Below are 13864 nucleotides of genomic sequence, written 5' to 3'. Positions count from 1 at the left end.
AACACGAGGAAAAATTGGATGTCCTTTAAAAATCCCTCCCAGCTCGACTCCCTCTTGCGAGAGAGAGAGAGAGAGACAGATAGAGAGTTAGAGAGAGAGAGAGAGAGAGCAAAAAATCTCAACGCCCGTATTTTCTACAAACGCTTCGCCACAACCATTCTGCCCGGTTACAGTTGCCCCGCACCGACATTTAATTGCAACTCGTTGTGCTTTGTTGTTACATTAATCGGAGCAGGAAGACTCGGTCCACGGTCCACGAAACTGATACCAATTTCGCCTGAAATAATCCAACGCTGAAGGAACCAAATCTCTGCTGTGAAAACCAAGGGGGGCTAAAATAGTTGGAGGACAAGCATTCTGAAATCCTGATGTTATTTAACCCTGTTGCCCAATGGTTTACATTTTTTTTTTAAACACACACACACAAGTTCGGTATCAAATGATTAACAAACACAAAAAAAGACACATATCATGTCGTTGTCTTCGCTTACCGGAGTGGTTTAAACGTAAGGCAGCAAGCTGGGGCTGGGGAGGGAGGAGAGGGGGAGGAGGGATGGTTTTTTGACCTGGCAAGGTAATGCAGGGAGACGATTAAATTAGAGGAGGAGAGAGCAGTCAGGGATCCCCTTCCAATTCACACATCCACCGCGCGTCATCTTCCTGGGCAAGGCAGGGTTCACTCCTGACTCAGTGTAGCGGGTACCAGGGCACCCTTACACATTGTTACAAGGCACATTGTTACAGTCAGACAGTGTGTGGTGCGCTGGCAGCAGCAGCAGCAGCAGCAGCAGCAGCCTCTCTCCAACCGAGGGGCAGGTTGCAATTCCAGCAGAAGGTTACATTTCGCGAAGCCCAGGCGTGCGTTTGGACGCGTGGATCACTCGCTCACTCACACACTCACTCACTCACTCACACCGGTGGGTGGAGGAGGGCAAAGCGGCCCATCTCCTGCTCAGGGGGAGGGGGAGGGGGTGGGGGTGGGGGTGTGAGATGACCCCCCCCCGTCGTCGTCGACGCCCCTCCTGCTGTCTGTCTGTCTGTCTGTCTGTCTGCAAGAGGTGGCGAGCTCGGCGACAACGAAGCTCCACGGTCTTTGCAATCGGCGACTGTTGTCACAGGCGACACAATGAGCGGAACTCGCCACCTCTCACACACACAACTCCTTCACCAGTCACAACAGCCACGCCTTGGCAGTGCACTCGTGTGTGTTTGTTTGTTTGTGTGTGGCTGTGTGTTTGTTTGTGTGTGTGTTTGTGTGTGTGTGGCTGTATGTGTGTGTGTGGGTGTGGCTGTGTGTGTGTGGCTGTCTGTGTGTGTGGGTGTGTGTGGCTGTCTGTGTGTGTGTGTGTGGCTGTCTGTGTGTGTGTGGCTGTCTGTGTGTGTGGCTGTCTGTGTGTGTGGCTGTGTGTGTGTGGCTGTCTGTGCGTGTGGCTGTGTGTGTGTGTGTGGCTGTGTGTGTGTGTGTGGCTGTCTGTGTGTGTGGCTGTGTGTGTGTGTGGCTGTCTGTGCGTGTGGCTGTGTGTGTGTGTGTGGCTGTGTGTGTGTGGCTGTCTGTGTGGCTGTGTGTGTGGCTGTCTGTGTGTGTGTGTGGCTGTCTGTGTGTGTGTGTGGCTGTCTGTGTGGCTGTGTGTGTGGCTGTCTGTGTGTGTGTGTGGCTGTCTGTGTGTGTGTGGCTGTGTGTGTGTGTGTGGCTGTCTGTGTGTGTGTGTGTGGCTGTGTGTGTGTGTGTGGCTGTCTGTGTGTGTGTGTGGCTGTCTGTGCGTGTGGCTGTGCGTGTGGCTGTGTGTGTGTGGCTGTGTGTGTGTGGCTGTGTGTGTACAAAACTACCCTTCTCCTCTGCGATTTTCTGTCAACAGTTCTCTTCCCCGTCCCTTTATCGAAAGTTGTGATTTTTTTTAAAAAAATGGAGACCTCAGGTTTTCACTGTGGTCGCTTCCTAAAGACCCTGGACTGGGATTCTTTTTAGGGTCTACCTATTAAAAAAAAAATAAAAAAATCCAGTATTCCCCCTCCTCTCCCTCCCCCCACCATCCCTACCACCCTCTCCTCTCCACCCCACCTCTCCACCCCACCTCTCCTCTCCACCTCTCCTCCCCCACCTCCTCTCCCTCCACCCCACCTCTCCCTCCACCTCTCCTCTCCCTCCCCTCCTCTCCCTCCCCTCCTCTCCTTCCCCCCACCCTCTCCTCTCCTCTCCCTCCCCACCTCTCCTCTCCCTCCCTCCCACCTCTCCTCTCCCTCCCCCCCACCTCTCCTCTCCCTCCCCCCCACCTCTCCTCTCCCTCCCCCCCCCACCTCTCCTCTTCCACCCCCTTCTCTCCCCCCCCCCCCCCCTCCCCACCAAAATGGAAAAATCCACATAGAATTTGTAAATTGTCCATCTTGGACCGTTGCGCCCCGGTGTGGCAGTGGTTTATTTGGGGGAACGTGTGCGTTATTGATACATGGACCTCCATGATCACCAAATATGTTTCCATCGTCCATTTAACCGGGACTCTGAATAAAAGGGTTTCATCAATATGCACTCCACCCCCCCCCCCCCCCCTCACTGTTATACCGTGCCTGCACATAACTATATCACATGGGCATTTGCAATATTTCTAAACAAACACGTTCGCAATTACATGTCATAATCATACTTTATTAGCCAAGTATGTTTTGCTACATACGAGGAATTTGATTTGCCATACGGTCATACCAGTAAAAAGCAACAGGACACACAAAATACATTTTAATGTAAACATCCACTACGAAGGTATTAATTCACAAAATGCTGGCTCAACACCTGCGCTCGGTCCGCGTTGGCCAAACTGGTCTCCCGGTGGCCGAGCACTTCAACTCCCCCTCCCATTCCCAGTCTGGCCTTTCTGTCATGGGCCATAGTGAGGCCCACCGGAAATTGGAGGAACAGCACCTCATATTTCGCCTGGGCAGCTTGCAGCCCAGTGGTATGAACATTGACTTCTCCAACTTTAGATAGTTCCTCTGTCCCTCTCTTCCCCTCCCCCTTCCTAGATCTCCCTCTATCTTCCTGTCTCCACCTATATCCTTCCTTTGTCCCGCCCCCCTGACATCAGTCTGAAGAAGGGTCTCGACCCAAAACGTCACCCATTCCTTCTCTCCTGAGATGCTGCCTGACCTGCTGAGTTACTCCAGCAATTTGTGAATAAATACCTTCGATTTGTACCAGCATCTGCAGTGACTCCTCCACATTCCTCACTGTGATGGAAGGCGAAACAAAGAGTTCAATCTCTTCCCTTCTTTGTTCTCGCGCGGTCGGGGGCCTCGAGCCTTCCGTTGACACGTGGAGTGAAACCTTCAATCAATTTACAAGCGCTGTGTGCAGGAACTCATAACTATGGGAGGCATCTGCCGTGAAATCGCAGTGTAGGAATCTCAGCTCCTAAATTCAACCAGTAAATCACTTACACACATTCCACAGATATTTCTGGACACGTGGGCATACTGACGTTTGATGCGGAGTAAAAATAGAAAATGCCCAGTTTCCCAGCGAGTCGGGCAGCATCTTTGGAGGGAGCTATATATAGAGTTAGTATCTCACACTGATGACTTGCAGCAGAACCGGAGACAGATCATCAACATGAAATGTTAACTTTGATTTTCTCTCTACATCCATACTGCCGAGCTTATTATTTCATGTGGGGGGGGGGGGGGGGGGTTGGATGTCAAGCAATTGAAGTGTTTCGCTTTTGGAAAGACACTGGGCCTTAAAGTGAGGAAATAAGAAACTGACCCTTCGGCCCACCGAGTCCACGCCGACCATCGACCACCCAATCACACCAGTTCCACGTTATCCCACGTTCTCATCCACTCCCTTCTCAATTTTACAGAGGGCTAATTAACCTACTGACCTGCACATCTTTGGGATGAAGGAGGAAACCGGAGCACCCGGAGGAAACTCACGCGGATGCAGGGAGGGTGTACAATTCTTCACACAGACAGCACATGACGTCAGGATCGAACCCAGCCTCTGACGCTGTTAGGCAGCAGCTTTACTTCATTTGGACGGATTGAGGAGCATCTTTCACCGAATTGATGGTCTTCCAGCAGCACCTGATATCCATCTCCAAGTGTGTCCCTGCAAATCAGTCATAGAGTGAAACAGCACAGAAACAGGCCCTTTTGGCCCAATTTACCCAAGATGCCCCACTGCCGACACGAGGTGCACCTGCCCGCATTAGGGGCGGCACAGCGATGGAGCTGCTGCCTTGCAGCACTTGCAGCGCCAGAGACAAGGGTTCGATCGCGACTGTGGGTGCTGCTTGTGCCTTCTCCCCGTGACCGCATGGGTTTTCTTCGGTTTCATCCCACACTCCAAAGACGCACAGGTATGTAGGTTAATTGGCTTGGTGTTGGTGTGTAACATTGTTCCTAGGATAGTGTTAAAATGCGGGCATCGCTGGTCGGTGCGGACTCGGTGGGCCGAAGGGCCTGTTTCCACGCTGTATCTCTAAACTAAACTTAGCATTTGACTTACCTCTCCTATCCACATACCTGTCCAAATGTTGTTTAAATGTTGTTATGGTACCTTTTTCAACGACCTCCTCTGCAGAGAGTAGATGTAGTCCAGTCCATCATACAAACCAACCTCCCTTCCATTGACCATCTGCAGCAAGCTGCCTCGGCAAGGCCACCAGCATAACCAAGGAACAGTCTCACCCCGCCTCACTCCCTCTCATCCCTTCTCCCATCGGGCAAGAGGTACAAAGTTTGAAGACAAATAGCTCCAGATTTGGGAAGTTTCTTCCCAGTTGTTATCAGGTGACTGAATGGTTCTCTGGAGTGCTCTGCGGTCCTCAGTTCATAATTTAATATGTGATAGGAGCAGAATTAGGCAATTCGGCCTATCAAGTCTAGTCCGCCATTCAATCATGCTGATCTACAGTATTTTGCCCCCTCAACCCCATTCTCCTGCCTTCTCCCCATAACCCCTGATATGCGTACTAATCCTGAAACTATCATATCATATCATATCATATCATATATATACAGCCGGAAACAGGCCTTTTCGGCCCTCCAAGTCCGTGCCGCCCAGCGATCCCCGCACATTAACACTATCCTACACCCACTAGGGACAATTTTTACATTTACCCAGCCAATTAACCTACATACCTGTACGTCTTTGGAGTGTGGGAGGAAACCGAAGATCTCGGAGAAAACCCACGCAGGTCACGGGGAGAACGTACAAACTCCTTACAGTGCAGCACCCGTAGTCAGGATCGAACCTGAGTCTCCGGCGCTGCATTCGCTGTAAAGCAGCAACTCTACCGCTGCGCTACCGTGCCGCCCCATCTATCTCTTCCTTGAAAATATCCACTGATCTGACCTCCACAGCTGTCTGTGGCAATTAATTCCACAGATTCACCGCCCTCTGACTAAAGGAATTCCTCCTCATCTCCTTTCTAAAGGAAAGTCCTTTAACTCTGAGGCTATGACCTTTGGTCCTAGACACTCCCACGGGTGGAAACATCCTCTCCATATGGCGGCACGGTAAGAGTTGCTGCCTTACAGCGAATGCAGCGCCGGAGACTCAGGTTCGATCCTGACTACTGGCGCCGTCTGTACGGAGTTTGTACGTTCTCCCCGTGACCTGCGTGGGTTTTCGCCGAGATCTTCGGTTTCCTCCCACACTCCAAAGACGTACAGGTATGTAGGTTAATTGGCTGGGCAAATGTAAAAATTGTCCCTAGTGGGTGTAGGATAGTGTTAGTGTGCGGGGATCGCTGGGCGGCGCGGACCCGGTGGGCCGAAAGGCCTGTTTCTGCGCCGTATCTCTAAATCTAAATCTAAAAAAAATCTAAATCTAAATATCACTCTATCTAGGTCCTGACCTCCTACCTACCTCATTGGAGACCTGTGACCTATCTTTAATCGGACTTTAACGTGCACTAAAGGCTTCACTTTATCATTTGTCTGTACACTGTGGATGACTTGTTTGTAATCATGTACAGTCTTTTCAGTGACTGGAGATAGATGAAGATAGTCTGGAGAATGAGGTACATTAGAAGGTCAGGAATATGTCCTCAGCATAACCTTCCTTCCATTATCAGATCAGAAGGAGGGAATGTTGCTGATGGTCACACAATGTTCTTTTCCGTTCACAAATCTTTAGCCGATGAAGTTGTCCATGCCTCTTTGCAGCAAAGACTGAATATACAGCCAAGTGGCAAATAAATGTCAAACAAGGTGAATGCCTCAAAACTGCTTCTCATTGGGAATGATGGAACTGATCCAAGAGTCAGTGGAAGAGAGTTTAGTTTATTCTCATGTGTACCGAGGTACAGAGAAAAGCTTTCGTTGCGTGTTAACCAGTCAATGGAAAGACAATACACGATTACAATCGAGCCATTCACAGTGTACAGATGCATGATAAAGGATATAATGTGAATAACGTTTAGTGCAAGCAAAGCCAGTAATGTCCTGTCAAGGATTTAGATTTAGAGATACAGCGCGGAAACAGGCCCTTCGGCCCACCGAGTCCGCACCGCCCAGCGATCCCCGCACATTAACACTATCCTACACCCACTAGGGACAAATTTTACATTTACCCAGTCAACTAACCTACATACCTGTACGTCTTTGGAGTGTGGGAGGAAACCGAATATCTCGGAGAAAACCCATGCAGGTCACGGGGAGAACGTACAAACTCCGTACAGACGGCGCCTGTAGTCAGGATCGAACCTGAGTCTCCGGCGCTGCATTCGCTGTAAGGCAGCAACTCTACCGCTGCGCCAACCGTGCCGCCGTACGGATAGTCCGAGGGTCACCAATGAGGTAGACAGTGGTTCAGGACTGCTCTCGAGATGTGGTAGGATTGTTGAGTTGCCTGATAACAGCTGGGAAGCAACTGTCCCTGAATCTGGAGGTGTGCGTTTTCACACTTCTATGAAAAATACGCTAATATCGGAGGCTGATATGTAATGGCTTCACCATTGCCATGTTACTGATGGTCACCTGCCCTTCCTCTCTTCTACCTTTCTCCTCCCCTCAACCTGCAATCAGGCTGAAGAAGGGTCCCGACCCGAAACGTCACCTCTCCATATTCTCCAGGGATGCTGCCTGACCAGTTGAGTCAGTCCAGCACTTCGTATCTTATTTCTTTGGAAAACCAGCATCTGCTGTTCCTTGTTTCTACAGAAATTTGGTTGATGCTTCAGTACACAATTAGGTGTCTGTTCCATTGTTTCTCACGTTGTCTTTTGGAGGAACGTAGGATCAGTTGGTTGATGGTCGGCAAAGGCTCAGCAGGCTGATTATTAATTCCCGCAGCCAGCTTCCTCAGATAGGTTGATTTGTTATTCAATTGTTTATAAAACTTTACAGTGGCCAAATGATGTCCATAAAATCCACAATGACTATATCACAAAAAAAATCCCCTTGCCTCTGTTCATCTAATACTATACTTTGTCCTACCCTTTTTCTCTTCCAGCTTCCTCTTCCTCTTCCTCCCCCCCCCCCCCCCCCCCCCCCCATACATTCAGTCTGAAGAAGGGTCCTGACCCAAAACATCACTTATCGATACACAGACACAAAATGTGTAGAAAGGAACTGCAGATGCTGGTACATGTCGAAGATAGACGCAAAGTGCTGGAGTAACTCAGCGGGTCAGGCAGTATCTCTGGAGAAAAAGGATGGGCGACGTTTCGGGTCCGGACCCTTCTTCAGACTGAACAGATAGGCACAAAATGGTGGATTAACTCAACATGGATAGGTGGCATTTCGGGTCGGAGTAGAAGGGTTCCAACCCAAAATGTCACCCTATCCATGTACTCCAGGGATGCTGCCTGACCCGCTGAGTTACTCCAGCACCAGTCTTTTTTATTGTGAACCAGCATCTGCAATTGTTCCTTGTTTCAGCATAGTCGTCCCTGCAGAGGCCCTGATAAATTATGTACCCACAATGAAAATGATGTAGTGTACATCAAATTTCTCTTTCCGACCACATAATGGCAAGCATGACCTTTTAAACAATTAGTGAGCTCATAAAGTAAATAACAAATAGCCAAGCCCTGGAAATAAGACCATAACGTACCAGGTCTCCCAAACTATTGGTAATTTTCTCCGATATGGTAGATGTAATTTAGCAACCAGTGGATTCAGCACAGGGTCCTGAACTGATCATGTTTATGCCTATTGGCTGAGTTCACTGATGAGTCAAATAGATTTGTGGTTTAAGTTTGCAAAATTCTCTGGCAATTTTATAAGAATTCCAAATGTTTCAAAATAGTAGATGTTTCTCCGATGAGTTCTCATATTCTGCGGTCCACCCGCTATGTTACAGAGTCACAGAGCGATGCAGTGTGGAAACAGGCCCATCGGCCCAGCTCGCCCACACCGGCCAACAATGTCCCAGCCACCCTAGTCCCATTTGCCTGCGCTTGATCCATATCACTCCAAACCTGTCCTATCCATGTACCTGGTCTAACTGTTTCTTAAACAATGGGATGGTCCCAGCCCCCAGCCTCAACTACCTCCCCTGGCAGCTTGTTCCATACATCCACCACCACCCTTTGTGGTGAAATGGTTAACCCTCGGATTCCTATTAAATCTTTTCCCCTTCACCTTGAACCTATGTCTTCTGGTCCTCGATTCCCCTACTCTGAGCAAAAGACTATGCATCTACCCGATCTATTCCTCTCATGATTTTGTATACCTCTACAGACTAGGGCCGAAGGGCTTAATGCTGATCCTATGTCTTAGCGTAACAATGTGAGGCAGGAGTCAAAGAAGAGGGTAGGTTTGATGGGAAGGGATGGACTCAAAATGCTGGAGTAACTCAGCGGGACAGGCAGCATCTCTGTATAGAAGGAATGGGTGACATTTCAGGTCGAGACCCTTCTGCAGACTCGATGGGAAGGGCTCTGACTCAAAGGCAGGGGCCTCTAATTAATTGTGGAAAGTAGATAGTCCAGGTATAATTTAGTTTAGTTTTAAGATGTAGTGCGGAAATAGCCCCTTTGGCCCTCCGAGTCCACACCAACCAGCGATCCTCGCACATTAACACTACCCTACACACTAATTTTTACACTTGTACCAACCCAATTAACCTACAAACCTGTACGTCTTTGGAGTGTGGGAGCAAAACGAAGATCTCAGTGAAAACCCACGGAATCACGGGGAGAACGTACAAACTCCACACAGACAGCACCCTTTGTCCAGATGTAACCCCCGGGTCCCTGGCGCTGCAAGCGCTGTAAGGCAGGAACTCTACCGCTGTACCACCGTTTGGATATTGGGGCAGGTGATGGTGGGCTGGAGATGGGTGCCATCAGTATCCTTGTGATTCCTCGCTTCACACCTTTGTGATGGCACTGAGGGGTAGCGTGTCATTGATAAATAAGGGAAGGCAAGGGCAGATCCAAGTGAAGCTACAGGGCTAACAGAGTAAGACGCTGAGGAGAGGCCTGCAGGCTTTGTGGCTGGATCTAAAAGATAGCAATCGATGTAGGCAAGGGCAGTTGGATTACAGAGAGGAGAGGCATTCAAGGGCATCTGTGTGGTTGAATGTGTGAAAGAATGCAGACAGCAGGAGAATGATGAGAAGGGACAATTCACTGGGGTGCAGTCAGTGGACATATCATTTGTAACTATAATAAGAGTCTAGTCTGCAGCCAACTCACAAACTAATACTGGTTGTTGTCCTTCAATAATCCTCAGACTGGCTGTCTGCTGGTTTGCACAGGGGCAGAATCATGAGCTGGCTTTATTTTAGATTGCGGCCAGCAGGCAAATAATGTTTATTTTAATACGTGTCAGAGGAATAGAGACCTCCTGCCTCGTATTTACAGCCGTAAGCAAATACCAGAAAGTAAGCTGAAGGCTGCCACAATCTTACAAGTGCAAGATTTCTTTTTTTTTTTAAACACAGTTTATGAATGCTTCTTTTATAATGTATTGTTTTTGAAGGGCTTACCAAGAGGCTGGTCTTCCGATATCTTAGCGTTCTGCCTGAGGGAGTGCTCAGCTTTTTGTTACTTGCTGTGAGCCAAGAATGCAAATTGACAACATCCCACAATTATGTGGACAGAGAATATTCATCTCCAGAGATCTTTTACATTCCTTGCCAAAGTTATGAATCAGCTTCATTTTTTTTGTTTTGTTCTCATTTCGAGCAAGGTTATTCTGATCGCTGCATCGCTAGGAATCAGAGAGAGAGTTCTGGAACTCTCTACAGGAACCAGAGAGAGTTCAGAGCTACCATCTACTTTTTAAAAATTGTCTGTGCCTTGTGGTGACTCTTTTGCATACTGTGTATGCAAAAACAAAGAATTTCACTGTACCTTCACGATACATGTGACAATAAAGTATCTGTCTACTTTCCTGGGCTTTATCGTGCACTAAACATTATTCACGTCGTTCCTTTCATCGTCTATCTGTACACTGGAGATGGATTGATTGTAATCATTTTGTCTTTCCACTGACTGGTTAGCACGCAACAAAAACTTTTCACTGTACCTCGGTACATGTGACTGTAAACTAAACTCAACTCACTGTACCTCAGTGCATGTGACAGTAAACTAAACTAACATTTGGCTGCTTTGGAGAGATGAATTAAATTCGCACCACTTACATTGTGGTCATTCAAATGGTGGCCATTTGCTATGGTAGGAAAAAGAAATGAGATATAGACCACATCATTTTCATCGTGGGTATGTAACTTCTCAGGGCCTCTGCAGAGCCAGTGGTCTAAAGCTCCAGATACTCTCTTTTGGGTTGTCAGATCTTCAATCAGCTCCTCACACTTCATTTGTCTGATTACTTTTAATTATTTACTGTCATTAAAATATTTCACAAGAATATACTACTTCTGATGAAAGGTCATTGAGTGCACAGTAGTCAGTGTACAGCCGAGTGCAAAAATGCCATTGACAATGGGGTAGGAGGGAGTGGGATTCACTTAATAGGGGGATTGGTCTTCAACAAAACATTACATTTTAATTAGTTATAGAAACAGAAATCTTGAGGATGCATGAATGAAAGCAATATCTAATAAAGCAAGATGTCGAAACAAGGAACTGCAGATGTTGGACTATACCAAAGATAGGCACACAGTGTTGGAGTAACTCAGCGGGTCAGGCAGCATCTCTGGAGAAAAAGAATGGGTGAAGCTTCGAGTCGGGACCCTTCTTCAGACTGAATCTGAAGATTCTGTCTTCAGTCTGATAAAAGGTCCTGACCCGAAACATCACCCATCCTTTTTCTCCAGAGATGCTGCCTGATCCGCTGAGTTACTCCAGCACTTTGTGTCTAATAAAGCAAATTGGGTCCTTGAATTTACTAATGGAGGTACAGGGTATAAAAGCTAGGAAGTTATGATGAAACAGTTGGCAGACTTCAGCTGGAATTTTGCATCTGTTTATGGGCTTTACGCTCTGTCCCTCCATTAATAAACTCAAGGATCCAATTTGCTTTATAAAGAGCTTTTTTGTGTACACATTCTCAGGATTTCTGTTTCTCCAACCATTTAAAATTTTGTTTAGTTTATTTACACCTGTCCATGTTCTCCAGAGATGCTGCCTGACCAGCTGAGTTACTCCAGCACTTTGTGTCCTTCTTTGTGAACCAGCATCTGCAGTTCCTTATTTCTTTTGCTTATTTTGCAACTGTTCTAGTGCCATAGTAAAGGCTCTGTTGATTTAACAGACTATAAGTCTGAATAGTCATTATCTCTAGCCCATGAGATTGAATTCTGTAAATCATAAACAAACAGTCCAAAATCTTTTGCCAGTAATGTTCTCACGTGCTGGTTTGACTCATTCTATTTTGCAATTAACAATCGTCTTTGTGAGAGTTTTATTTTCCCAATTGTGTCCTGATAAAAATACGATCATGTTCTTGCGGGTTTGTGACAATGAGTCATAGATGAAACATCTTTGCCAATGTGCCGTAATTTCTTGATTACGTGGACAGTAAATGGACAGTAAATTGGTTAGTCTGCAGTTTTGAAATGAGTCAGAAACCTTTTCTGTCATCTTGACCATACAGACAGTTCCAGCTTTAAGCGGTGAGATTTTAACCAGATCCGCAAATAACCTCGGAACAAAGAACTGCAGATGCTGGTTAATACACAAAAGGACTCAATGTGCTGAAGTAACTCAGCGGGTCATGCAGTATTCCTGAAGAACATGGATAGGTGACATGACTACGTATCTATGTCACCTATCCATGTCCTCCAGGGATGCTGCCTAACCCACTGAGTTACTCCAGCATTCTGTGCTGTACTGTTCTACGTTCAATGTCCCTCCAGCAGTTTGCTTTTTATTCAAGATTCCAGCATTGGCAGTCTCTTGTGTCTTAAATCAATGCCTCTCAAATTGATGCAAGAATTCTCATAGCTGGGCTCAAAGAATTGTAGAATTATTTTAGTTCTGGCTAAAATTTACCCCTCAGCCAAAATCACTAAAATAAAGCAGATGACCAAGTCATTTTTATTGCTGCTTTCAGTACACATACTGACCGCTGGGCTTTTCGACATTACAACAGTAACTATACATCTTAAATACTTCATGAGTTATAATGTGCTTTGGGTCATCCCGCGGTTGTGAAACCAAATCCTTTCTCTGGTCTAATGATGGACAAGAAATGAACAGCTGCAAAAGGTGGCCTACCCTCATGTTGCCGAGATCCTGAAAACATTATGATTCATAACATCCATCAACTGGTGGCAGCCATGTGATCTGCTGGAAGAGGCCAAAGAAAATGTTAATGATAAACAATCCAGAACAACACTTTAAAAATTCCTCTCCCCGTGAAACTATATTGGCACAATTAGTTTCAGTCCGTAAGCTTGAAGAGTCATTGTCCATATTAGTTCAGTTTAGTTTAGATTTAGATTTAGAGATACAGTGCGGAAACAGGCCCTTCGGCCCACCGAGTCCGCGCCGCCCAGCGATCCCCGCACATTAACACTATCCTACACCCACTAGGGACAATTTTTACATTTACCCAGTCAATTAACCTACATACCTGTACGTCTTTGGAGTGTGGGAGGAAACCGAAGATCTCGGAGAAAACCCATGCAGGTCACGGGGAGAACGTACAAACTCCGTACAGACGGCGCCCGTAGTCAGGATTGAACCTGAGTCTCCGGCGCTGCATTTGCTGTAAGGCAGCAACTCTACCGCTGCGCCACCGTGCCGCCCAGTTTAGTTTATTATTGTCATGTGTATAAAGATATTGTGAAAAGCCTTTGTTTGCACGCGCCTTGGGCTTGGCCCGCTGTGGACCGTCCGGTGCGGCCTGCAACCACAACAACCTGACTGCGGGCGAGGACAGCAGGAGAAGGGAAAGACATTGTGGCCTTCCATCACAGTGAGGAGAGAGAGGACTGGAGGAGACTCACTGTGATGGATGTTTCTTTGATGGATGTTTCTTTTTTTGTGTGTTTTTGGGGTTGGGTGGTTTGAGTGCCTGTTTGATGCTTTTATTGTTGGACTGTGTTTTGGGGGGTTTTGGGGTGTGTGATTTGAATGCCTATTTAATGCTTTTATTGTTGGACTGTGTTTTGGGGGGTTTTTGGGGTTGGGTAATTTGGGTGCCTGTTTAGTGCTTTTATTGTTGGACTGTAGGTGATTGAATTAACATTTTGTTCAAGATGGCCGCGCCGTTGTGTTTGGCTGCCTGCCACTGTATGTTTCTTTTTTTTCCTAGTCAGATGTGCAGCACTTTGGTCAACGTGGGTTGTTTTTAAATGTGCTATACAAATAAATTGACTTGACTTGACTTGACTATCCAGTCAAAGACTACACATCAATGCAAGGGTGCGGCACGGTGGCGCAGCAGTAGAGTTGTTGCCTTCCAGAGAACCGGGTTCGATCCTGGCTACAGGTGCTGTCTGCATGGA

The 13864-nt window shown here is 47.1% G+C and overlaps 1 protein-coding gene across 1 annotated transcript in view; it reads right to left on the bottom strand.

The window, feature by feature from the left end:
* The window catches only part of LOC144606726 (cAMP-dependent protein kinase inhibitor alpha-like), a 692291-nt gene extending 691206 nt beyond the window's left edge, over window positions 1–1085 (bottom strand). Inside the window, exon 1 of the mRNA XM_078423051.1 lies at window positions 492–1085. The gene's annotated coding sequence lies outside the window, so the exon portion shown is untranslated. The remainder of the gene's footprint in view (window positions 1–491) is intronic.
* Between the last annotated feature and the right edge of the window lie 12779 nt (window positions 1086–13864).

Source organism: Rhinoraja longicauda, chromosome 27 (assembly GCF_053455715.1).
Source record: "Rhinoraja longicauda isolate Sanriku21f chromosome 27, sRhiLon1.1, whole genome shotgun sequence".
Lineage (NCBI taxonomy): Eukaryota > Metazoa > Chordata > Chondrichthyes > Rajiformes > Arhynchobatidae > Rhinoraja > Rhinoraja longicauda.
Note: the sequence above shows the minus strand (reverse complement) of the source record. Positions and strands in the feature narration are given on the sequence as shown.